General features: G+C 45.1%; 1 long non-coding RNA gene across 2 annotated transcripts in view; it reads left to right on the top strand.

Moving 5' to 3' along the window:
- The window catches only part of LOC116978629, a 34646-nt gene extending 8670 nt beyond the window's left edge, over nt 1-25976 (top strand). Inside the window, exons 2-4 of one of the 2 annotated variants that reach the window (XR_004413484.1) lie at nt 23111-23176; nt 23619-23794; nt 25709-25976. This is a non-coding gene — a long non-coding RNA (uncharacterized LOC116978629). Of the gene's footprint in view, nt 1-22927; nt 23177-23618; nt 23795-25708 lie in introns of those variants that run through there. The other variant, XR_004413483.1, reaches the window with a different exon arrangement.
- The last annotated feature ends 549 nt before the right edge of the window (nt 25977-26525 follow it).

Genomic DNA, 26525 nt, shown 5'->3' with positions numbered 1-26525 from the left:
GTGCATGCGTGTCTGTTCGAGTGACCCCGGAACTATGCCAAAACGGTACATGATAGTGCTAAAGTTTTTGCACCGCCTTACTCACAATTGTCCTGTGGTGGTTTGTGTCAAGATTTGTTCAAATTGATGTTATATTTCACAAGTTATTGACATTTAAAACTTTACAAAACCAAACTTTGAGAACAATATGCTGTGGAGGTTGCTGGCAGATACAGGCAGTTATGCAGCTATGACGTCAGAATGGGGTCTCATTTACATAAGCTGCCATGAACAGTGCTCCAGCGGACAATGACATCACAATGGGATTCATTTACATAAGCTGCCAATCAACAGTGTTCCACCCAATGCAATGAGAGATGTGTTACATTGTTGTAAGGAGAGGGACGGAGGGAGTGGAAAAGGCGAGGAGAAGAAATGTTATTTAAACATTGTGTTTAGTGGGGGAGTGTGGTAGGGGGGAGGTGAGGGGGGGGAGTAGTGAGTGACTGAGGGTAGGGAAAAGGAGAGGGAGGGTGAGGGAGGGAGTAGAGGAGGAAGAGGGGAGAGAAGAGGGATGGTGATGAGAAGGGGGAGGGAATGTGTGAGCCATGCCTGCGCAGTTGGCTATGGATGAGTGGTGGAATATTACGATGGGGGAACGAGTTGTGTTAGAGGAATGGGTGAGTGGTGGAAACGGGTTGCGTTGGGGAAACGGGTGAGTGGTGGAATATTGCGTTGGGGAACGGGGCACAAAGGGTCGGGGTAGGGAGGGTTAAGGGGTTATGGAGGGTGGGTGGGAGTGACTGAGGGTAGGGGAAAGGAGATGGAGGGAGAGGTGAGGGAGTGAGTGGAGAAGGGGAGGAGGAGAAGGGAGAGGAGAGTGAGGGAGTGATGGGGGATGAGGAGAAATGAGTAGCGCCTGCACAGTTGGGGGCTATGGGTGAGCGGTGGGGGTGGGAAATTGCAACCTTCACATGGTCCGCCCTGTTTCAACGAATGCAATCAACCTGGAGTGCACAATCAAATAAGATCAAATAGAACAAGTTGTCCTACAACTTTAGGCTGTGCACACGCCATATGCAAGAAGAAGAAGGTGAGTGGTGGAATATTGCGTTGGGGGAACGGGTTACATTGGCGGAATGAGTGAGTGGTGGAAACGGGTTGTGTTGGGGAAATCGGTGAGTGGTGGAATATTGCTTTGGGGGAGCTGGACACAACGGGTCCCATTTGGTCTAGTATATATTACTAAAACTCATCTTGTATGTATATTTGTTTGTATGTATATTTGTTTGTATATATGCATGTTCCCAAAATACAGCCAAAACGCTACATGATAGCGCAACAATTTTAGGTCCACCTTACTCACCATTCGACTGGGGTGTGCAGTAGCAAGTTTTGTTTGATTTGACAAAGTAATTCCCTTTAAAAACATTAATTTACTTTCTACCCCCCCCGGACCCGCTGCGCTCCCACTTGCGGGCCCCGTCAGCCGCGCCTGCGCAGTTGGGACACGTGTCACAACAGGGATCTCTGGCGTCACAACGGCGACCCGTCAGCCGCGCCTGCGCAGTTGGGGGAGGGTTGCCAGGCTGGGATCGCCATTTTTGTGGTGGAATATTGCGTTAAGGGAGGCAGAGCTAATGGGTCAGTGCTTGGTCTAGTATATTATTATAACTCTCATCTTGTTTGTTACTATGTGTGTGTGCCTGTCTGCGTGTTTGTGATCTCTGATTCGGTGATGGCCTAAAATTGCGGCAAAACAGTACATGATAGAGCTACAATGTCAGGTAGGTGAGCGCCGACACGTCACAATGGTGTCTCATTTACATAGAAAAACTTGCTGTCCCCGATTAAAGCATGCTGGACACAGACACGGAAACAGACAGGGCCCGGAGCCATGCTCCTTCCTCCCCCGAGTGTGTGTGTGTGTTCAACTCTGACAGTCGCCGTTCCAGTTCCTGGTGTTTCAGGCGACTGCCGGCAACTTGACAATCGCCGGCAATCCACTGAAAAATCGCCAAAGTGGGTCAGGCCCATTACTGTGCTATGAGAGGTTTCGGACAGTTGCAGGGATGACGTCACAATGGCATCTCACAGACCAGTGTGTCGGGGGGATGGGCTACTTGCAGTGAGTTCCAACAGGTCCCACTTGGTCTGGTATATTACTAAAACTCTCATCTTGTTTGTTTGTTTGTCTGTGTGCGTAATGAGTGTGATCCCGAAACTACGCCAAAACAGTACACAATAGCACTATTTTCATCGTAGGTTGGGGGGGGGGGGGGAATACGGGAGAGTTGAGCGCCGCCGCCCCCCCCCAACATGGGGCTTATTGACTGGCTCCGACATCCCGCTCAACGCCCGATTGGTCCAGTTTCCAAGTGGGGGAGTGCCGACGCCACCTCCCAACGTGGGGTCGATATGATTTGATCTACCTCATCCCCCCCACCTTTGGTCGTTTGATTGGTTCCTGTAGATCAGTGCATGCTCCTTTAACATAGTGACCTCACCACTACTAACCACTCCCCATTGTCTCTTGTATAATTGTAGCTTCCCCACCTCCAGCTCGCTCTCTAGCTCCAGTGATGACCACGGACAGCTAGTGCATAGTGTGTGTAGTGCTTATAATAAAGTTATCTAGTAAAAGACTTTGTGTGACAAGCAAGTCACAATATTCCACCACATTTTACATGGTGTCACAGCGGTAGACTCGCGTCTCCTATTCATCGGCTTTATTTTTATTATTTGCTTTCTCCCAGTTGTGTCCCCACCCCCCTGTTTTTTATCATGTCCAACTCGTGTCGTCATCCCGACACGCTCGTTTTTGACACGGACATCGTCCACCGCTGGACTGTCTTCCAGCACGACTATGAACACTATATTGCAATCGCTCATCCTGATGCCACTCCTGCTGTACAGGCTCACCTGCTCCTCAACCTGGCTGGTCCGGAGGCCATGGAACACTATGCCTCGTTCGAGTTCGCCCCTGGTGAAGACCGTCGCGACCCGGTATGTCTAATGGCTAAATTCACTGCCCTCTGCGATATCCCTACCAATAACATTATGAGCGCTTTAAGTTCTTCCAAAGGCGTCAGATTCCCGGTGAGCATATTGACGCTTTCATTGCCTCTTTGCGTCATATGGCTCGGCGGTGCCGCCTTGAAACGATAACCCCGGACAAAATGATCAGGGATGTCCTGGTCAACGGTCTCCTGAACTCTAAGCTGCGTGACGAGCTCCTGATGAAGCCTGATCTAATGCTAAGGGAAGCTATGCATGCCGCTCGCATGGCCTCTGCTGTTGGCTCCGTATCTCAACCGGTGTCCCAGGACATCAACTTCACCGGTGCTGCTGGCCGCCGCCGGTTCAATGGCCCGCCAAGCCAGGGCACCGCCGCTGCGCCCGCTAAGGTCACCCCTCGTCGCTGCCCAAATTGCAATTTCTCTTCCTACCAATTCAACGTTTGCCCAGCGCAGGGTAAAACTTGTAATTTCTGCGGGAAGCTGAACCACTTTTCTGCGGCATGTCGATCCCATGGGAAACCTGTCCCTGCTCCAAGAAGGAGCCTAAACAACCTTGTGGACTCTGATAGCGCGCCTGGTTCCCAGTACCAGTCGGATGAACTCCCTGACTCTGATACGAGCTCCTCCCATGGTGATTCAACTGTGTTTTCGCTTTTGGGTGCACCTGCATTGATAACGGATCCCTCTGTACATGTTACTGTGAATGGCCACTCCTTCCCTGCGAAGGTCGATACTGGTGCTTTTGCCAATGTTATGTCTGTTAGCCTCTTCAAGCAGATAAGATCTGGGGAGAGGGTTACTCCCGATGACTCCCGCCTTCATGCCTATGGGGGAGGTGCTCTGGTCCCTGTGGGGAAGCCCATGTTTATCTGTACAGTTCTTGAGACCTCTCGGCCCCTCACTTTTCTCCTGCTGGATTCTGAAAACGTCACCCTGCTGGGCGCCCGTGCATGCCAGGACTTTGGCTTGGTCTCTTTCCACCGCGACATCCACCTGGTGCAGGCCCCCATGGACCCCCTGAGCGAGTACCCCGACCGTTTTGATGACGTTCTGGGCAAATTGCCCTGTGCTTACAAAATCGTTGTTGACCCGGGGGTCAACCCGGTGATTAGACCGGCCCACCGCATTTCTTTTGCCATGAAGGGCCGCGTGGAGTCCACACTACGTGACATGGAGGCCACGGGCATCCTCAAGGAGGTGAGTGCTCCCACCCAGTGGGTCTCCACCATGGTCGTCGCTGCCAAGAAGGACAAGAGCGAGATCAGGATCTGCATCAACCCGAAAGACCTGAACCTTGCCATCAAACGCCCGCACTACCCCATGCGGACAGTGGAGGACGTCGCTGCACAGGTCGGTCCGGCCACAGTCTTCTCGGTCCTAGATGCCAAGAGCTCCTTCTGGCAGACCCCCCTGGATGAACGTCCCTCCTTCCTGACCACCTTTATCACACCCTTTGGCAGGTTCCGTTATCTCCGCATGCCTTTTGGGATCAACTCAGCAAGCGAGGTTTTCCAGCGCACCATGGAACAGCTGTTTGCCGGGTTGCCATGTGCTATAATCGTGGATGACATCCTGGTGTACGGGAGGGACGTCGCTGAGCACGACCTGCACCTCCGCCAAGTCCTGGACAGGGCTTGTGAGATCAATCTCAAACTCAACCCGAAGAAGTGTCGGTTCCGCGTTCCGGAAGTCACTTATGTAGGCCACGTTTTCACGGCCGGGGGTCTAAAGCCAGACCCCCAGAAGACGGCAGCGGTCACCGAAATGCCCGCTCCCACCGACGTGCCCGGCCTGCAGCGCTTTCTGGGCATGGTCAACTACCTGGGGAAGTTCATACCCGACCTCAGCGAACTCAGTGCTCCCCTGCGGGAGCTGATCAAGAAGGACAATGCCTGGGTCTGGCTCCCGCATCACCAGTCGGCATTCGTGGCCCTGAAGTTCAAGCTCGCACGCACCCCGACTCTCAAGTTCTTCGATCTAACAGGCCAATTGTCCTCACTTGCGATGCATCTCAGTTCGGCCTCGGTGCCGCCTGCCTGCAGCTCCATGACGACCAGCAGCTGCCTGTTTCCTATGCTTCTCGCACCATGACCCCTGCTGAGCAGCGCTACGCTCAGATCGAGAAGGAGCTCCTTGCCGTGGTGTTCACCTGCTCCAAATTCAAGGACTACATTCTGGGCAACACCTTCACCATTGAAACTGACCACCAGCCGCTGGTCTCTATCTTGAACAAGCCCATCCATGTTGCCTCTTCCCGTTTGCAGCGGATGATGCTGCAGCTCCAGCGTTTCACGTTCCAGATTGTGTACCGCAAGGGCAAGGATATGTTCGTGGCCGACACATTGTCCCGTGCGCCGCTCCCTTCCGTTGCCCGCCATCCATACGAATCATCTGACCTGATGGTACTGAACGTTAACATTGTTCCTTCCCAGCAGATGCAGTCCCTGGTCAAACACACTGCCGCTGATCCTGCCCTGCAACAGCTTGCAGGCGTCATCCACCGTGGCTGGCCTGACCGACGCTCTTCCCTGCCGGCTGGTGCCGTGCCCTACTTCCTGGTTCGGGATGAATTGGTGCTGCACAACGGCGTGGTGGTGAAGGGTCACAAGATCGTGGTGCCGGCCTCGCTGCGGGATCATTACTTTCAAACCGCCCACAACGGCCACCCCGGGGTTGAGGCCACTTTGTCCCAGGTCCAAAGCCAGTTTTACTGGCCGGGCATGGCTCAGGACATCCGGGACAGGGTCTCCGCCTGTGCTGCCTGCAACAGTCTCCTGCCTCATCAACAGCGCCAACCTCTCATGCAGCAGCCGGCTCCCGAGTTGCCGTGGATGACTGTCGTCACTGACATATTCGAATGGCGTGGCAAACACTTCCTGGTCCTGGTGGACTCCTACTCCAGCTGGTTCGAGGTGGACCAGCTGCCTTCCCTCATGTCTGCTGCCGTCATCGGGAAGCTTCGCCGCCACTTTTCAACCTTTTGGTCCCCGGTGACTCTCCAATCCGACAACGGCAGCCAATTTTCAAGCGCAGAGTTCCGTGCCTTCGCCGCCCGTTGGAACATTCGCCATATCACCAGCAGCCCCGAGTACCTGCAAAGCAATGGCCTTGCGGAGCGCGCTGTCCGCAGCACCAAGGAGCTGCTGGAACATTGTTGGCTTTCTCATTCTGACTTCTACCTTGCCCTCCTCAACCTCCGCAACATTTCCCGGGATCCCGCACTCGGTTCGCCTGCCCAGCGCCTCATGTCCCGCACCACTCGCCCTCTCCCGGTCTCTCAGCAATCCCTCAAGTCCACGGTCCGGAGCCCTGCCGCTGTCAAGGAGCGCATCATCGAGAAGCAGGCCATCCAGAAGCGCTCCTTAGACAAGTCGTCCCGTCTCCTTCCCCGTCTGTTCCCGGGCCAGGTTGTCCGGATGCAGTCCCCCTCCGGTCACCACCGGCTGGCCGTTGTCGTTGGCAATGCTGACTCTCCCGGTCATACCTGGTTGACTACGAGGGCACCGTGTACCGTCGGTCCCGCCAGTACCTGCTGCTTGTCAACGAGCCTGCTCCGCCTCCCGCAGACCCGTTTTCACCGCCTGTCCCTTCCCCCTGCCCGAAACTCCTCCTGCCCCTGTCACTCCTCGCATGCCCCGGAAACTGCCCTCTCAGCTCTCTGTGCCCCGCTCACGCCAGCCTCCTTCTCCTGCCTCACCTGCGAGTGTACCTGTTTCGCCTCCCCGTTCTCCTCCTTCCCCTGGGCGCTCTTCACCCGGATCTCCCGTCTCTGTCCCTGCGGCTCCTGCGGTTGAGGGGGAAGGCGGGTTGCGCACCCGCTCTGGGCGGTTGGTCAAGCCGCCTGTCCGTTACGGGGTGTTTGAGTAGCCTGTATCAGGATATGTTTTAACTGTTCCCTGCGCGGTTTCTAATTCTAGCGTATGAGCCGTGGTCGCTCTGTGCAAGTGCAATGCTTTTGTTTCCAAGAGGAAGGATGTAGATCAGTGCATGCTCCTTTAACATAGTGACCTCACCACTACTAACCACTCCCCATTGTCTCTTGTATAATTGTAGCTTCCCCACCTCCAGCTCGCTCTCTAGCTCCAGTGATGACCACGGACAGCTAGTGCATAGTGTGTGTAGTGCTTATAATAAAGTTATCTAGTAAAAGACTTTGTGTGACAAGCAAGTCATTTTACAGTTCCGACCTCACGCTCGACGCCCGATTGGTCCGGGTCCCACATGGGGCGAGCACAGCTCGACACCTGATTGGTCGCTGTTCCAGATAAAATCGAGCTTGTTGTCCCCCAGTCCTTCTTCCCGTCGAGCTGCTGCTGCTGCGGATTGATTGAGGGGATAAACTGCCAAATCATTAAAGACAAGATTTATTTCATTTAACAAAACACAATTGTCATTGCGATTGATTTTATTATTAAAAAATATCCATTTTAATCAAATGGATTCATTTGATTCATTAACTACTAACATTGTGTTTAGCTTATTTTAAAGAAAAAACAGAATTTTCATTTAGAATTGCATTAAAAAAAAACTAGATTAAGTGCAGACCCGTTCGGTCTGCTCCCCCAACGCAATATTCCACCACTCATCCGTTCCCCCAACGCAACACATTCCCCCAGTGCAATCAACGCCACGGCCGGGATGGCGACACCCCTTCCTGCACCGCGGCCTTTCCCGCCTCACTCACAACCTCCTCTCCCCCCTCCTCACAGTACTACTTGCCTACCATCTCCCCCACCACCGGCCGCCGGGGGGGGGGGGGACAGGAGTTTAGTGGAGGCTCTGGTCCCGTTTCTTGCTCCCTCACTCACTCCTCTTCCCCGCACGCCCCCTGCTGTAATGACGGTCCCATCTACCCATCCCCCCGGGTGAATAGCTGCGACCATCCGTCTCCTCTGCCGCCGCTGCAGTAACTCACCCTCACGGCCCTCTTGGAGGAGATCTTCTCCACCAGCTTGTCGAAACTCGTGACGAACACCGACTCCACCCCTCCCCCCCCCCCCCCCCCCCCCCCCGCAGCCCAGCGGCGGCAGTGAGCAGGTAGGAAGGCATGCAGGCAGGCGGGTGGGCAGGGCGGGAATGGACCAAGCGGCAGCAGTGGACAGTCGGGCAGGATGGGGACGAGCCGAGTGGAGGCTGAGCCGGAGTGGGCAGAGGGAGGGAGGGAGGGTCGGCTTGCAAGGTGGCCGAGCAGTTTGAGCGAAGTTTGAGTAACACACACACACACACTCGGGTGTGCCGTTGACTGACAGAAGAGGAGACCAATCTGCATGGCGTGGACTGACAGGAGACGAGAACAATCTGCGCATGCGTGATTTTAAGATTTTTAAACCCGTAACAACTTTTAAAATATACTACCGATCGGAACAAAACTTGTTGCACTTGCAGCACAGGAGAATGGTGAGTAAGATGGTGAAAATTCGTAGCTCTATCCTGTACCGTTTTTGTGAAAATAGAAAAACCACGTAAACCGGAAGAGCACAAGATCCAAATTTTAGTCATGTATAGACAACACGATTATCATTGAGATTGATTTTATTCAAATATAAAAACAACATTTTGATCCATTTCTTCCGTATTCATTGACAACTAACATTGTGTTTAGGTTATTTTAAAGTTTGATTTTATTGTTTAAAAAAAATCAATTTTCTCAACGCCCGATTGGTCCGGATTCCATGTGGGGAGAGCGTCGGCGCCGGCGCCGCCCCCCAACGTGGGGTCGATTAGTTGGGGGAAGAGAGAGGAGGGGAGGGAGGGGGTGAGTGGAAAAAGCAGAGGAGGGTTGGTGGAGGGTGAGGAGAGGGAGGATAATGGAGGAAGGGAATAGGGGACTGAAGAGTGAGAGTGAGATGCGTTCACATTGATTTTATATTTTACAAGTTATTGCCATTTTAAAGTTTAAAAACGTCACAGTCGCGCTCCCACTTGCCGGCCGCAACTGCGCAGTTGGGGGAAGGTTGCTGTTACTCACGTCACAATGGGGATCTCTGGCCCCCCAACGGGAACCCATCAGTCGCGCCTGCGCAGTTGGGGCGAAGGAGCAGTGGTGCAATATTGCCTTGGGGGACCGGGCCCAACAGGTCCCACTTGGTCTAGTATTTATTAAAATTCTTTGAGATCATAGCTAACAGAATGGGTGGGAAAAACAATTGATAATGGTATACCTGGTCTTTCAGAGGGCCTTCAATAAAGTGTCACATAAGAGATTGTTAAACAAAATGAGAGGATATGATAAAACATATATTTTTTAAACTCTGTGGATGCTGGAAATCTGATCAATCTGTTACAAATGCCGTTACAATCTATGTCAGTGACTTAGATGAGGGGACCAAGTGTCTCCCCCACATCCCCCCTTTCTCTCCCACCTCCCCTGTACCCCATCTAGACTTCTACCTATATCTCCCCTCCCCCGTCATTCCTCCTCCTGGCTTCACAATTTGTAACTCTTCAATCAGTTTGCCTCAGATGTTCTCCTGTTATCTCTGGCCTTTGTTCCAATCATCTGCATCAATAAACCTCGTCGCCTGTTTCCACCTATTACCTGCCACGCTTAGTCTTGCCTCTTCTCTCTCCCGCCTTCCTACCCCCCCCCCCCCCCCACATCAAGAAGAATCCCGACCCAAAATGTCACCTATTCATGTTCTTCAGAGATACTGCCTGATCCACAGGGTTACTCCAGCATTTTGTGTTCTTTTATAATATATCAAAGTTTGCAGATGATACTGGGTGGCACTGTGGATGAAGGGAAGTATCGGTGGATTATAGAAAAGCTAGATTAATGGATAAGCACATGCCAGCTGGGATATAATATGGAAGATTGTCAGGTCATTTTGGTAGGTAAAGTAAAAGGTTTGAATTCTTTTAAATGATGAGAGACTGATAGATGTTTGTGTTCAGCCAAACATGGGTCTTTATTGTAAGAAGATTTGAGTACAATAGTGGAGATGCCTTGCTCCAATTATGTAAGGCCTTAGTAAGTCTGCACCTCGAATATTGTTACAGCTGTGGTGGCTTCTCTAGCAAAGAAAGTATATTATTTTAATAAAGGGAATGCTGTAATAGCTTAAATTAATTCCTGGGATGTCGGGTTTGTTGGGTGCGGACAGGATAAGCGGGCTAGGATGCTACTCTCCAGAGCTCAGGAGAGGAGATCTCAATGAAACAAGATAAAGAACTCAATGAAACTGCTGATTCTCAATGAAACAGCATAAATACAACAACATAAACTTCACTGGTGTGATGAAGAGTTGTTGATTGCTATGGTGTCTTGAATCAGCCGTTAGGAATAGGGATGCAAAGAAGTACAGGTGATTGTTGGACGGCACAGACTTGGTGGGCCGAAGGGCTTGTTTCCATGCTGTATCGCAAAAAAAACAAAATAAAACGTCTACATTCTCTACCCAGGAGAGCTCTGGTGTTTAGTTGCTCAGTAAATCTGGGGTTGTGATTTATTTTTTAAGATATACTAATGTAATAGTTTAATATTTATTGGTACAAGACTGAAGATCATGAGTTCAGCTATTATGAATTGTTTATTTTCAATAATTCATTCACATGATGTTGCCATTTGGTGATGGGTACTTTTTGTTCTTTTTTACTTGCCCTTGACAAGGTTACCTATAATGAGATCTCAGCTGTTTCCCTCTATTGAAATTAATGATGAACCTGTGCCAAATCTAACCTCTGTATTTTTTTTAGGTATCCAACATGAGACCGTGGTCAGGAAATTCCCAGCAAGTACCTCGCAGGAAGTCTGGGATTTCCACACTTGCTCCTCTCAGGAAGTTTGAGATGTATGCATATTCACACGGCTTCCCATGATTTCACTGATTGTAACAGAGATACAGTTAGGTTCACACGGAGTTACCAACATTAATTGGACGATCTGTGTAATCAGAAGATGCCTAAAGGAAAGGCAAAATGCAGTTTCCCAGACTTCCTTTTAGCTAATTGGAATTTCCAAGGACAGAGTGCTTCAAAATGAAATAAGCTGCCTGAAGCTCACTATTGAAGATTGCTCAGAAGTACTTGGCAAAGCAATCAACTACTCTGCAGTTGATCTTGCTAGTGGGATGCCATATTATGAGCAGTGAATAAAATATACTAAATCAAATGAAAAGGAAATAAATACTTCCCGAATATGGAAAGCATTTTTACTTTCTTGCAAGAGAGGAGTTGAAAGGGCTCAACCCTCATCTCTTCCTGTATTATTAAGTATAGATTGTTATTTTCTTGATTAGTTGGGGCGTCAAAGGTTATTGTGAGAAGGCAGGAGAATAGAGTTGCGAGGGAATAATAGATCAGCAATGATTGAATGATGGAGCAGACTCAATGGGTCGAATGGCCTAATTCTGCACTTGTGTCTTCTGGTCTTATAGGTGCAGAGAGAGGTAACGTGCTTGTTGAGGCTGCTTGAAGAATAGACAAAATATTTCAAAGAGAATAATCTCTCTGGAGTGTTACAAGAGGAGGGAATGGGAAGATTTTTTAAATCCTGTTTTCATTCTGGAAGTGACAGAAATGTCAGAAGGTGCGGCATTGAATTCTGCGGCTGATGGATTAGTAGCTGAGGATAAGAAGAGTATCGAATTATGAGGGAGAGACCTGACGTGTGAATGGACAAGCAGAATTCAGGACCCCAAAGGAAAATGAAAACAAATCTGAAATACTGATGTGGGTGATAGCATCATCAAAGAGATGCAATGAATACTGAGAAACTGAGAGAATGGAATTTAATTTTACCAACTATTATGATCAAAGTAGCTTTGGTTGTTGGTGATCTTATGATAGATATTGGTCAATATCCAACTCGCCAAAAAAGGAGAGGGTGCAGAAAAGTGGCTAAGATTGGTCACATTTAGACAAGTCACATCTAAGATTTACATGGGTGCCTGGAACCTTTCATTTGTAGGTAGTGAATACCTTAAACGATCTTCAACATCAGATCGTCATATGGGTGGAAGAGGCTGGTGGTAAATGGGGACTCTTAAAAATGAAAGGAGATCTGCAACATCAGATCTTAAGGAGGGTGATGGTAAATGGGAATATTTGAGCCTCTTGAAGATGAAATAGTGAACCCATGGTTGTCCTCGTGGAGAAGAAACATATGCAGGGCCTTTACATTCTTAGTGAAGTGACAAATGATTAACAGGATGTGGATGGAAAGAGAGGATACTGCATAGAATTAAGATGAAAATAAATTGGCTTGGTCAGGCAGGAACAGGCTGCAAAAGGATTCATATTTTGGAGTGTGATTAATAAGCAGGCTCAGAGTTTAATACAGCCCATCCTACAGCAAACATTCTCAGCTTCATTATTTGTACTTTGCCCCTCCTAAAAAGTACATGTATGCAAGTTATAGCCAAGTTTCCCTTCAAGGAAGGAAATCTTAATCTTCCTGTGAAACAATTGTGTCTAATTTCTGTGATTTATTTTCCAGAATGAGGATTTTAATACTTGCGTTTTCATCTTTATTTGATCAACTTAATGCTGCACCTTTTTTATTGTTTTGTCCAAATAAATAGATTGTGTGCCTATCTTGGTCTTCTAATTTATCAGTTAATTTTATTCCTCTACTTCATATTTCTTCTACATGCAATTCATTGTACTAAATTCATATTATTAACAAATTAACCTCATTCGTTGCTACCTTCTGTGATTGATTTGTTCTGATTAGTTTAATTTCCCATTTCCTTTCCATCTGGGTTTATATGACTTTGCACTTTTTTGTGCAGCAATTTCACTGGTAGGTTGGCTTTATTCCTGTTCAGATGTAACCCGACTCTGCAGAAAAAATCCCAGTTTCCTGACAAATGTAGCTATTGTCATCCAAACCTTCTTTCTGACATCACTCTTTTTAAAAAATCATATTAGTTACCTAATCTTACCTATTCCAATTCATGACTAGGAGAGTAATGTGAAGATTGTCATTCGTGATTCTGTTTCCGAGTGCCGTAAACTTTTTTTTGGAAGATTTTCATTTTCATTACATTGTGTAACATGCATATCAACTAGACCAGCCCCTTCCCCTCTACGATAATCTTTGACGGTCTTTCTTAAAGATCCCTCACTCTAGACCCATTCAGATCCCAAAGTTTTTACAATTAATGATGCATTTGAGTGTAGTTAATGTCATAATATAAAAAAAAGATGACTATAAATGTTAACCTATATCGTTGGTGCCAATGTGCACCATGACAACTGGCTGTTCACCCTACCCCTCCAGAATGTTCTGTTCTGCAGCCGCTCCGTGACATCCCTGACCCTTGCACCAGGGAGGCAACATACCATCCTGGAGTCTCGTTTGTGGCCGCAGAAACACCTATCTATTCCCCTTACAATTGAATCCCCTATTACTATAGCCCTTCCACTCTTTTTCTTCCCCTCCTGTGCCGCAGAGCCACCCACGGTGCCATGAACTTGGCGGCTGCTGCTGCCTTCCCCTGATAAGCCATCTCCCCCAACAGTATCCAAAATTGTATATCTGTTTAGGAGGGAGATGACTGCAGGGGACTTCTGCACTACCTGCCTACTGCTACGCTGGCTAGTGGCCACCCGTTCCCTTTCTGTCCTTTCTGTAGAAAAGTCTCCATTACTACCCTTAACATTTGTATTCCAGACCCAAAACATTGCTGCGTAACAAGACATTTTCCTCCTGACATTTTTAATTGTTCTGACCATTACCTTAATTCCAGGGTCTCCTGGTTCTTGTTCTGTTGAATGCAGATTCTTCTTTCAGTACAAAAAATCAAACTGCTGGATGAACTTAGTGTGTTAAGCAGCACCTGTGGAGGAAAAAGAAATGATCAAGATTTCAGGATTAGGACCTTGCATCAGGACCGAGAATCGAGAGAGCAGGTTAGGGACTGGTAGGCGATAGGTAGAACCAGATGAGACGGAAGATGATGAGCAGTTGGAGCCGGGAGGGGGAGGAAGTAGATAGAGGCTGGAAGGTAATAAGTGGGACTAGATAAGGGAGACAAATATGCAGATGGAACCTGGTGGAGGGAGAGTGAAGGTAAAGATAGAGGCTGGAAGATGATAAGTAGAGCTAGATAAGGGGGGGGGGGGATGATAGGCAATTGCGACCATATTCTGACAACCTGAAGCATAGCTGTTTCTGCCACAGATAAGACTTGACCTGCTGAGTATTTCTAGCATTTTCTGTTTTAATTTCAGATTTGCAACATTTACAGTTCTTTTATTTTCTACATACTATCTTCTGTTCCATCAAAGACGTTTTATGCACAATTTTTGAACGTTATATAAAATGTAGAGCTTCGTTGTTAAATTAAAGTGAGTGTTACTAATCGATAACTCTTTCAAATAATTAGCATGTACATAATGTCAGAATGGCTTGATTTGATGCTGTATTTTCTATGAACTTTGCAGGCATTCAGCAACACTACTGTAATCCTTTATAGCCAAACAATCAAACACACATTGGAGAACTGTTTAAACTGATAAGTTGCCATGAGACTACATATATCTGAAAATAAGCAAGAGTAACAAAGCTTGGATTTAGTAGCTAACAGTTACTTAACTAATAAATGTGCAGTTAAAGTTACAGTTCATCTCTGCTCATGTCCAGATCTATTTGCCCCATTGAATGAGAATGGCAGCATTCCACATGGAGTCTTTAAGGAGACAACGGGTTCTTGACAAGAAGATTGCAAAAGGGAATTTTTCAGAAGAAAATGTAAGGGCAGTTTTTCACCAAAACTTTAGTATATTAGATACAAGATAAACATGGATAATCCCAGGAAAAAAATAAAGGTAACAATCGCATTCATGTTAATATACCAATAGGGATTGATAATGCCAAATTGGATATGTTTTCAACTATACATGGGTAAATGAGTTGTGAAGACAGTTCATCAAAGTTAATGATGGTTAAATGTCGGTTATTTATCCAGATAATATCAACCCAAACATCTCTACAGCACAAGAGAATTAGAATACGCATTTAAAAAAATCTGAAAGTGAAGAATTGGTATGCCAGTCAAAATGTTGCAATATTTGTAGATAGTGTTGCAGAGTCAGTGATCCTGTTCAATTAACAGTCACTGATATCCCATAAAAATATAACAAAATCATGGATTTGTTACAGCACAGAAGGAGGCTATTCAGCCTTTTGAGCTACACTGTCAATCCCAAACCATAGCTTGTTTTGCTATAGTCTTGCATTGTTTCCTGCAATTAGTTATCCAAACCTCATTGAGATGGGAAATAGAATCTGCCTCCACGATTCTTTCAGGCAGTGATTTCTCGATCGTAATGACCCCCTGAGTGTTAAGGTTTTCCGCTTTTAACTTTGGTTCTTTTGTTAATTAAATTAAATATGTATCCTCCAATTACCATATATAACCATATAACAATTACAGCACGGAAACAGGCCATCTCGGCCCTTCTAGTCCGTGCCGAACACGTATTCTCCCCTAGTCCCATCTACCTGCACTCAGACCATAACCCTCCATTCCTTTCCCGTCCATATAACTATCCAATTTATTTTTAAATGATAAAATCGAACCTGCTTCCACCACCTTCACTGGAAGCTCATTCCACACAGCTACCACTCTCTGAGTAAAGAAGTTCCCCCTCATGTTACCCCTAAACTTCTGTCCCTTAATTCTCAAGTCATGTCCTCTTGTTTGAAACGTCCCTACTCTCAGTGGGAAAAGCTTGATCACATCAACTCTGTCTATCCCTCTCATCATTTTAAAGACCTCTATCAAGTCCCCCCTTAACCTTCTGCGCTCCAAAGAATAAAGACCTAACTTGTTCAACCTTTCTCTGTAACTTAGTTGCTGAAACCCAGGCAACATTCTAGTAAATCTCCTCTGTACTCTCTCTATTTTGTTGACATCCTTCCTATAATTAGGCGACCAAAATTGTACACCATACTCCAGAATTGGCCTCACCAATGCCTTGTACAATTTTAACATTACATCCCAACTTCTATACTCAATGCTCTGATTTATAAAGGCCAGCACACCAAAAGCTTTCTTTACCACCCTATCTACATGAGATTCCACCTTCAGGGAACTGTGCACAGTTATTCCCAGATCCCTCTGTTCAACTGCATTCTTCAATTCCCTACCATTTACTATGTACGTCCTATTTTGATTTGTCCTGCCAAGATGTAGCACCTCACACTTATCAGCATTAAACAGGATTTGAGTATAGGAGCAGGGAGGTTCTACTGCAGTTGTACAGGGTCTTGGTGAGACCACACCTGGAGTATTGCGTACAGTTTTGGTCTCCAAATCTGAGGAAGGACATTATTGCCATAGAGGGAGTGCAGAGAAGGTTCACCAGACTGATTCCTGGGATGTCAGGACTGTCTTATGAAGAAAGACTGGATAGACTTGGTTTATACTCTCTAGAATTTAGGAGATTGAGAGGGGATCTTATAGAAACCTACAAAATTCTTAAGGGGTTGGACAGGCTAGATGCAGGAAGATTGCTCCCGATGTTAGGGAAGTCCAGGACAAGGGGTCACAGCTTAAGGATAAGGGGGAAATCCTTTAAAACCGAGATGAGAAGAACTTTTTTCACACAGAGAGTGGTGAATCTCTGGAACTCCCTGCCACAGAGGGTAGTCGAGGCCAGTTCATTGGCTATATTTAAGAGGGAGTTAGATGTGGCCCTTGTGGCTAAGGGGATCAGAGGGTATGGAGAGAAGGCAGGTACGGGATACTGAGTTGGATGATCAGCCATGATCATATTGAATGGCGGTGCAGGCTCGAAGGGCCGAATGGCCTACTCCTGCACCTAATTTCTATGTTTCTATGTTTCTAAACGCCACCTGCCATCTTTCAGTCCACTCTTCCAACTGGCATAAATCTCTCTGTAGACTTTGAAAATCTACTTCATTATCCACAACACCACCTATCTTAGTATCATCTGCATACTTACTAATCCAATTTACCACACCATCATCCAGATCATTGATGTACATGACAAACAACAGTGGGCCCAACACAGATCCCTGTGGCACCCCACTAGTCACCGGCCTCCAACCTGACAAACAACCATCCACCATTACTCTCTGGCATCTCCCATTCAGCCACTGTTGAATCCATCTTGCTACTCCACCATTAATACCCAACCATTGAACCTTCTTAACCAACCTTCCATGAGGAACCTTGCCAAAGGCCTTACTGAAGTCCATATATACAACATCCACTGCTTTACCCTCATTAATTTCCCGAGTAACCTCTTCAAAAAATTCAAGAAGATTAGTCAAACATGACCTTCCAGGCACAAATCCATGTTGACTGTTCCTAATCAGACCCTGTTTATCCAGATGCTTATATATATTATCTCTAAGTATCCTTTCCATTAATTTGCCCACCACTGACGTCAAACTAACAGGTCTATAATTGCTAGGTTTACTCTTAGAACCCTTTTTAAACAATGGAACAACATGCGCAGTACACCAATCCTCTGGCACTATTCCCGTTTCTAATGACATTTGAAATATTTCTGTCATAGCCCCTGCTATTTCTACACTAACTTCCCTCAATGTCCTAGGGAATATCCTGTCAGGACCTGGAGACTTATCCATTTTTATATTTCTCAAAAGTGTCAGTACTTCCACTTCTTTGAATCTCATAGTTTCCATAGCTACTCTACTTGTTTCCCTTACCTCACATAATTCAATATCCTTCTCCTTGGTGAATACCGAAGAAAATAAATTGTTCAATATCTCCCCCATCTCTTTTGGCTCTGCAGATAGCTGTCCACTCTAACTCTTTAATGGACCAATTTTATCCCTCGTTATCCTTTTGCTATTAATATAGCTGTAGAAACCCTTTGGATTTACTTTCACCTTACTTGCCAAAGCAACCTCATATCTTCTTTTAGCTTTTCTAATTTCTTTCTTAAGATTCTTTTTACATGCTTTATACTCCTCAAGCACCTCATTTACTCCATGCTGCCTATAATTATTGTAGATCTCTCTCTTTTTCCGATCCAAGTGTCCAATTTCCCATTAAAACCAATTTTTACTATTTCCTTTCAACCGAACAGGGACATAAAGATTCTGTACTCTTAAAATTTCACCTTTAAATGGCCTCCATTTCTCTTCCACATCTTTCCCATAAAACAAAATGTCCCAATTTACTCCTTTTAAATCCTTTCGCATCTCCTCAAAGTTAGCCTTTGTCCAATCAAAAATCTCAACCCTAGGTCCAGTTCTGACCCTCTCCATAATTATATTGATACTAATGGTATTGTGATCACTGGACCCGAACTGTTCCCCAACGCATACCTCTGCCACCTGACCCGTCTCATTTCCTAACAGGAGGTCTCTAGTAGGTACCTCTATGTATTGCTGCAAAAAACTATCCTGCACACATTTTACAAACTCCAAACCATCCAGCCCATTTACAGAATGTGTTTCCCAGTCTATGTGTGGAAATTGAAATCTCCCACAATCACTACCTTGTGCTTACTACTAATACCTGTGATCTCCTTACATATTTGCTCTTCCAATTCTCGCTCCCCATTTGGCGGTCTATATAATACACCCCTATAAGTGTTGCTACACCTTTCCCATTTCTCAGTTCCACCCAAATAGCCTCCCTAGACGAGCCCTCTAATCTATCCTGCCAAAGCACTGCTGTAATATCTTCCCTGATAAGCAATGCAACACCTCCACCTCTTGCCCCTCCAATTCTATCACACACGAAGCAACAAAATCCTGGAATATTTAGTTTCCAATCACAGCCTTCCTGCAACCATGTTTCACTGATCGCCACAACATCATACTTCCAGGTGTCAATCCAGGCTCTAAGTTCATCCACCTTTCTTACAATGCTCCTAGCATTAAAATATACACATTTAAGAAACCTACCCTCTCTTATTCTCTGTTTATTGTCTTTTTCTTCTTTCTCCCCTACATTTTGGGTCAGAGTGCTACCCTTCTCTGGCTCCTGCCTCACACACTGACGGCTAGCTTTCCCAATTTGAGCCCTTCCCCCAACCGTTCTAGTTTAAAGTCTCCCCAGTAGCCTTTGCAAATCTCCCCGCCAGGATATTGGTCCCCCTCGAGTTCAAGTGCAACCCGTCCAATTCTCGATCTTTTATTGATTCAAATCATTTTTGTCTAGAAACCTTATTTTTGACACTTTTTGAAATCATATCTCTGCCTTAAGGAAAGCAATCAAATGTTCTCTAATCTATCCATGTATCTGAAGTCCCTCATCATCACTGAATGTTTTGTACAGCCTCTTTTAGGCTTTCAAGAAAATAACCAGAATTGAATGTACTATGTTGATTGTGATCATTGTAATGTTCAATGTAAATTCTTTACTTTTATACTCAGTGCTTTTCTTTGTAAACACCAACCTTAGGTTTATGTCCTGCCTTTAGATATATGTACATGTCTATGCAAATCTCTCTGTTCTTAAGTCCCTTCAGAATTGTATCCTTTATATTGCTAATCATCATTGGTCTTATTGAATTTAGTTTTAATTTAGAGATACAGTGTGGAAACATACCCTTTGTCCCACCGAGTCCTTGCTGACCACACACTAGGGACAATTTATACTTATACCAAGCCATGTTACCTACATACCTGTATGTCTTTGGAGTGTGGGAAGAAACCAAAGATCTCGGAGAAAACCCACGTGGTCAGGGGTAGAACGTACAAACTCTGTACAGACAGCACCCGTAATCGGGATCGAACCCGGGTCTCCGGCGCTGTAATGCAGCAGCTCTACCGCTGCGCCACCCCCGTTATAAATGTTATGGCCTCGCATTTCTCTATTAAATGTAATTTGGCGCCTTTTTGCCCATTCTACCAACTTATTTATCGCTATCCATCCACATTTACTACCATCGCAAATGTTGAAATAGTGCCCCATTATCTAAGTTTGTTACAAGGAAAGCAATGGTCCTAGTGAGCAAAATAATTGTTCACTCTCTTATTTACTATTACCAAACCAAGTTCTGATTAGTTAAAAGAGATACATTGAGTAACAACCATCAGTAGCCACTAACACAAAATTCTAAGTTGAAAGTTCAGCTGGACAAAATTAAACTTTTGATTGGAAATGGCATCCCATGTTGAGAGTTTAATGTATAAGGAGGCTTTACTGCTGAAATATTATTCTAAATAATTTTTGCAGAAACTCATAAGTAAATACAGTAAAACCCACATTTTAATGGACCTATTTATGTCGCCCATGTTGCTGCTGCCTCTGTCACCACTGCCGCTGTTCCCATTCCGGCTGCTGCTGCCTCCTCCACCGGCAACCCTTACCTGAATTCTGGTCGTCAGCGGGCCATGACCAATGACTCTGCCAATCCTCGCCCCTCCCCCAGCTACCAACAAGCTGGGGCCGTCAACCCACCTGGGTACCAGGCCCAGTTCTGGACAAAGAGTCAGAAGAAGGGTCCCGACCTGAAATTTCACCTATCTATGTTCTCCAGAGGTGCTGCCTGACCTGCTGTCACTGCAATACTTTTGTCCTATAAACCAACAACTGCAATAGTTTGTTTCCACTACTTAAACATTGATAATAACTTACTCAGTTAGAGCGGACAGTCGGCAATAACGGACACCATTCCGTTGCAACCCAGCGATATGAAGATTGATTTCTTGGATTTCAAATAACTTGCATTCCCTCTCTAACCATCCCTCCCCCACCCCAGTCATCCTACTAGTTTCACTGTTGGTATCTCTTCCTTATCATTTCCTCCACAGCCAACAGTGGACCATTGTGGGATCCTGGGTCATCGGTGCCGGCTCTGACTTGTTCTGTTCCTTTTCATACCTCTAGTTTCCTTCTCCCCTAACTCCCAGTATAAAGAAGGGTCTTGACCTGAAACGTCACCTGGTCTTTTTGTCCAGAGATGCTGCCCGACTCAGAGTTATTCCAGCATTTTGTATCTATCTTCGGTGTAAACCAGCATCTGCAGATCCTTCCTACACCCCTCCCTCCCGTGGTCCGTTATAAAGAGGGTTTACTGTCTGGTATCAGAATCGCTAACCAAGATGTTCCCATACATTTACAACATAGGCTCCTATACAAAAGAAACAGGACAAATCCATTCCAGCTAACTACCACCCCATCAGTCTACTGTCAATCATCAACAAAAGTGCTTGGTCACCAATAATCTGCTCACTACTGCCCAGTTTTGTTTTTATCAGACCACTCTACTCCAGACCCCATCAGATACTTGGACCAGACAGATGAGTGCAGCTTCAATAATTCTCAAGAAATTCAACAGCATTCATGACAAAACAACACATCTCCAATCCTATACATTAAATCCCTTCATCGCTGGCATATATGGGGTGCACTGTGTACCACCTTCAAAATGTACTTAATTACATTCTACAGCATCTCCGTGCCTATACCAGCTGGAAGGCCAAGGGCAGTTTATACGTAGGAGCTGTAGGTTTTCCTTCAAATATGTATTGTAGTACTTCATTATTACTGGTTCTAAATCCTGGAACTCCTGAGCCAACAGATCACTACAGTGGTTCAATAGGAGAGTTGTTGCCTTTAAAGTGCCAGATATCCGGGTTCAATCCTGACAATGGGTGTTACCTGTACAGAGTTTGTACGTTCCCCCTGTGACCATGAATGTTTTCTCTGGGTGCTCCAGTCTTCCCTCACGTTCCAAAGACGTACAGATTTGTAGATTAATTGGCCTCTGTAAATTGTCTAGTGTGTAGGATACGAAAGTAGGATAAACTAGAACTAGTGTGAACGGGTGATCATTGGTTGGTATGGACTTGGTGGGACGAAGGATTATGCTTCCACACCGTATCTCTAAACGAAACAAAGGTAGACACAAAGTGCTGGAATAACTCAGCGGGACAGGCAGCATCTCTGGAGAGAAGGAATGGGTGACGTTTCGGGTCAAGACCCTTCTTCAGACTGGTTAGGGATAAGGGAAACGAGAGTTGTCGGGAATGGGCCGGACAAAGATAGAATGTAGTCGGAGACAGTAAGACTGGTGGGAGAACTGGGAAGGGGGAGGGGATAGAGAGGGGGAAGGCAAGGGCTATTTGATGTTAGAGAAGTCAATGTTCATACCGCTGGGGTGTAAGCTATCCAAGCGAAAGATGAGGTGTTGTTCCTTCAATTTGCGCTGGTCCTCACTGGCATTGGAGAAGGCCCAGGACAGAAACGTCAGATTGGGAATGGGAGGGGGAGTTAAAGTGCTGAGCAACCGGGAGATCAGGTAGGTTAAGATGGACTGAGCGGAGGTGTTCAGCGAAACGATCGCCGAGCCTGCTCTTGGTCTCATCGATCTAAAGAAGTTGACACCTGGAACAGAGGATACAGTAGATGAGGTTCGTAGAGGTGCAAGTGAACTTCTGCCTCACCTGGAAAGACTGTGTCATTGGATGGAGTCGAGGGGGGAGATAAAGGGATAGGTGTTGCATCTCCTGAGGTTGCAGGGGAAAGTATCTGGGGAGGGGGTGGTTTGGTGGGAAGGGACGAGTTAACCAACGAGTTGCGGAGGAAATGGTCTCTGCGGAAAGCAGAAAGGGGTAGAGATGGGAATGTGGCCAGTAGTGGTATCCCGTTGGAGGTGGCGAACATGTTGGGGTATGCGACGGCTGATGGGGTGGAAGGTAAGGACAAGGGGGACTCTGTCCTTGTTACGAATGGAGGGAGGGGGAGCAAGAGCGGAGCTGCGGGATATTGAGGAAACCCTTGTGAGAGCTTCATTTATAATGGAAGATGGGAACCCCCGTTTCCTAAAGAATGAGGGCGACTCCCTGGTATGGTAAACCTCATCCTGGGCGCAGATGCGGTATAGACGGAGGAATTGGGAGTAGGGGATAGAGTCTTTACAGGAAGCAGGGTGGGAAGAAGTGTAGTCTAAATAGCTATTGGAGTCAGTAAACTAAACAAAATAGCATTGTGTACATACCTTTGTCAGAAAGACTGGCAGTTGAAGAAAGGCAACTCACCTCCAACCTCTCAAGGGCAATTAGAAATGGATAATCAGTACTGACTTTGATAGTAAATCACACATTCTAATAAATGAATAATTTAAACAAAGAACTGCCAAAAATCATCCTTGTGATAATTAGCATTGAGGTACCTCACTAATGTTGTTCCAATTATCTGTTTTCTGTGCAGAATTTTGCAGACAATTTCAATAAAGATAAATCGCAAAGCAAAGTACCTGGGATATGTCAGACAAAGGTAAACTATTTTGTGTGCTGTAACTCGGGCTCAATATACAATACAGTACTATCTTAAAATGTAACTTTTCTTTTTCACTTAAATTTTTATTGATTTTTAAGAGATTTATACAAAACAGTGCAACACCATCACCATGAATAAAAATAAGTAAGAAAAACAGCAATCAAAATTAAAAAATAAGTAGATAGGGGGGAAAAAAAAAGAAGTAAATAAATAAAAAAATTGGAAAAAGACCGTGTGGTTCACTTACCAAATTAAAAAAAGAAAAAAACATTACATTGATTAGTTATCTGGAGATAATTCAATATTCATACAAACATACCATGTAACTTTTCTTAATTTTTATATGCTATTACACGCGTCAGTGTGAAGAATCAAACTAATGTGATCCTCGTGTTCTGGGAGAACATTGCCATGTTTTCAGAAATTCCTTTCCTTCTAGAGACAATCTGGGTCCCATGACGGTTCAAGCATTTCAGAGTCTACCGGGAGTTCACAGACCAGTGGCGGGACAGAAGCAACAACATTCTGTTCAACTCTATCTTCAGAAATTTCAGAAAGATCCACACCTCTCAGCAAAAAGACAGAAGCAGTACCCAACAAAGATTTCAAATCTAGGTCAGGAATATGTCAACAGAAAGGTTCATGTATAATTTGATGTTAAAGAAAATTGGAGGTTGGTTCTGTATTATAAGATTTAATAAAAAGATAGAAGAAGCCATATCTCCTTGCTGCACAACATGAATAGGGATATAAAATATCTAATTTAGGTTGAGCTTTGACTTGCACATTTTAAATTAGATGTTTGCAATATTTAAGATAGCGACATAAAGAATTTTGAACCTGGAGCCCCATTGTATCTTCCTGCTTATAGCATATTGGTATACAATATATTGGCAATATTGGTATTCTTCATTTTTGGATACCAACAATTTATTCAAGCCACAAGCAAATCCAGCTCTTCTCAGGACTCCACTGATTCAACTGATCTTTGATAATAGAAGAGTACCCAGAATGTTCAAATTTTAACAATTTCCCTTTTCACTATGGAGGAGAACCTTGTATAAACTTGTAGTGCGCGCAAATAAACCCTTACCCACCCCCAGAAAACTGGGCATCCATTCATGAGTCAATAATGTCATTTTCTAACATAATTAAAATATTTCTCTTAGGAATTAAGCACGCTAAAAATCTGACTAGACAGTTTCTAAAGGTTAAAGTAGTAAGTAGCTCATGGAAAAATGTATGTGGAGTTCCTTGTGTAAAAGTATAAGGTATCCCTTTTTATACATGTAGTATTAAAAATTTAGTACAAATTTAACTTTAAAAAAAAGTAATTTCAAGGAGTTAGAATACAAAGTGATAGAAGTTATGCTACCGTGCTGTATTGCTTACACCGCATTTGGCCCATTTCATTCATTTCTGGGAATAGCGATTCAGGAAAGCTAAAATATTCTTGAGGTGAATACAGTGAACTTCAATAGACAATAGGTGCAGGAGTAGGCCATTTGGGAATTTCGACCCATCGAGTCAGCACCACCATTCACTGTGATCATGGCTGATCACCAACATTCAGTACCCCGTTTCCACCATATCCCCTGACTCTATATCCCCTGACTGAGTTCTACCTAAATCTCTCTTGAAAGTATCCAGAGAATCGGCCTCCACTGCCTTCTGAGGCAGAGAATTCCACAGATTCACAACTCTCTGTGTAAAAAAGTGTTTCCTCATCTCTGTTCTAAATGGCCTACCACTTATTCTTAAACTGGCCCCTGGTTCTGGACTCCCCCAACATCAGGAACATGTCTCCTGCCTCTAGCGTGTCCAATCCCTTAATAATCTTATATGTTTCAATAAGCTCCCCTAAATTCCAGAGTATACAAGCCCAGCCGCTCCATTCTATCAACATATGACAGTCCCGCCATCCCGGGAATTAACCTCGTGAACTCACGCTGCACTCCCTCAATAGCAAGAATTCCCTCAATAGCAAAAATAGCAAGAATTCACGAATATCCTGATCTACATAAATTATTTGAGACAAGTTATATTATTCAGACTTTAGCTTTGGTTAGACTTTTTATGTTCCAGTGCCTATGGAAAATGAACCGAAGATCTGACTGAGGCATTTACGAAGGAGAAAGACTCGCTGATGTAGACGGAGAAAAACCTCAGTTCCTGCACAGCGAAGTCCAGAACAATGGGGCAGAAAGTTCATCTTCCCATATGGGTTTCCTCTGCAACATAAAATCCCTTCCTTCCCTCCACAAATCTTAACTGCCCTGCATTTCCCTTTAATTTTAGATTTCCAATATCTGCAGTTGTAAGCTTTAACAAGTATAGATAAATGGACTTAAAATCGCTTAGAGTTGGAAAGTGAACATCAATTTTGTTATATTTTGGTATTTACACCGATCTAACCACAAGAGCATGAAGTTGGAAAAGGAAAGAAATACCATACGTTAAAATTTAGTAGCCAACTAAATGTTGTTATTGCTTTATCTTCTGTTAAGTTTTGATTCTTGTCCATTATAGATTGCCCAAAAGAAATACCTTGCAACGAGCATATGAAAATATACCACCAGGAATGACACAAGAATGGTACCATCATTTAAATAAGAAAGCAAAAATTCTGAGAAATCATGGTCTGGTATTGGGACACTTGTCACAATTTGTTAACTGAAATTTTTCATCATGTTGTCGGATATGATACCTCCCTGACATTGTCCATCATCTGATGTAGCAACAAATCAAGACTACTCTGAATAAACAAACTTTCTTGTTTCCACAACTGTGAAAATAAAATGGCAAATTCAGAGGCATGAAATGTTTATGTATTTATTGAGTCTTGATACATTCTGTAAGTTTTAGATCTACAAATCCATTAAGCACAGAAAGAAACAGAATCATTTTTTCACATGGACTGCGAATAAGGACTACTGGCTCAGTGGCGCAGCGGTAGAGTTGCAGCCTTAGTGCCAGAGTCCTGGGTTCGATCCTGACTACGGATGCTGTCTGTACAGAGTTTGTACATTCTCCCTGTGACCGTGTGGGTTTTCTCTGGATGCTCCGGTTTCCCTCCACACTCCAAAGATGTACAGATTTGTAGATTAATTGGCTTTAGTAAAATAGTAAATTGTCCTTATTGTGTGGGATAGTGACTCGGTGGGCTGTAACGTCTCTGTAACGTTTCCGCTCTGTATCTAAAGTCTAAAGACAGGTGATGATGTGGGTCTTGCTTGGAACATTTTAGTTAGTTTGTGCAAATGCATTACAGAGATTATTATGAGTGAGAAATGACTAGTAGGATATGTTAATAGACAATAGGCGCAGGAGTAGGCCATTCGGCCCT

This window comes from Amblyraja radiata, chromosome 11 (genome assembly GCF_010909765.2).
Source record: "Amblyraja radiata isolate CabotCenter1 chromosome 11, sAmbRad1.1.pri, whole genome shotgun sequence".
Taxonomy (NCBI): domain Eukaryota; kingdom Metazoa; phylum Chordata; class Chondrichthyes; order Rajiformes; family Rajidae; genus Amblyraja; species Amblyraja radiata.
Note: the sequence above shows the minus strand (reverse complement) of the source record. Positions and strands in the feature narration are given on the sequence as shown.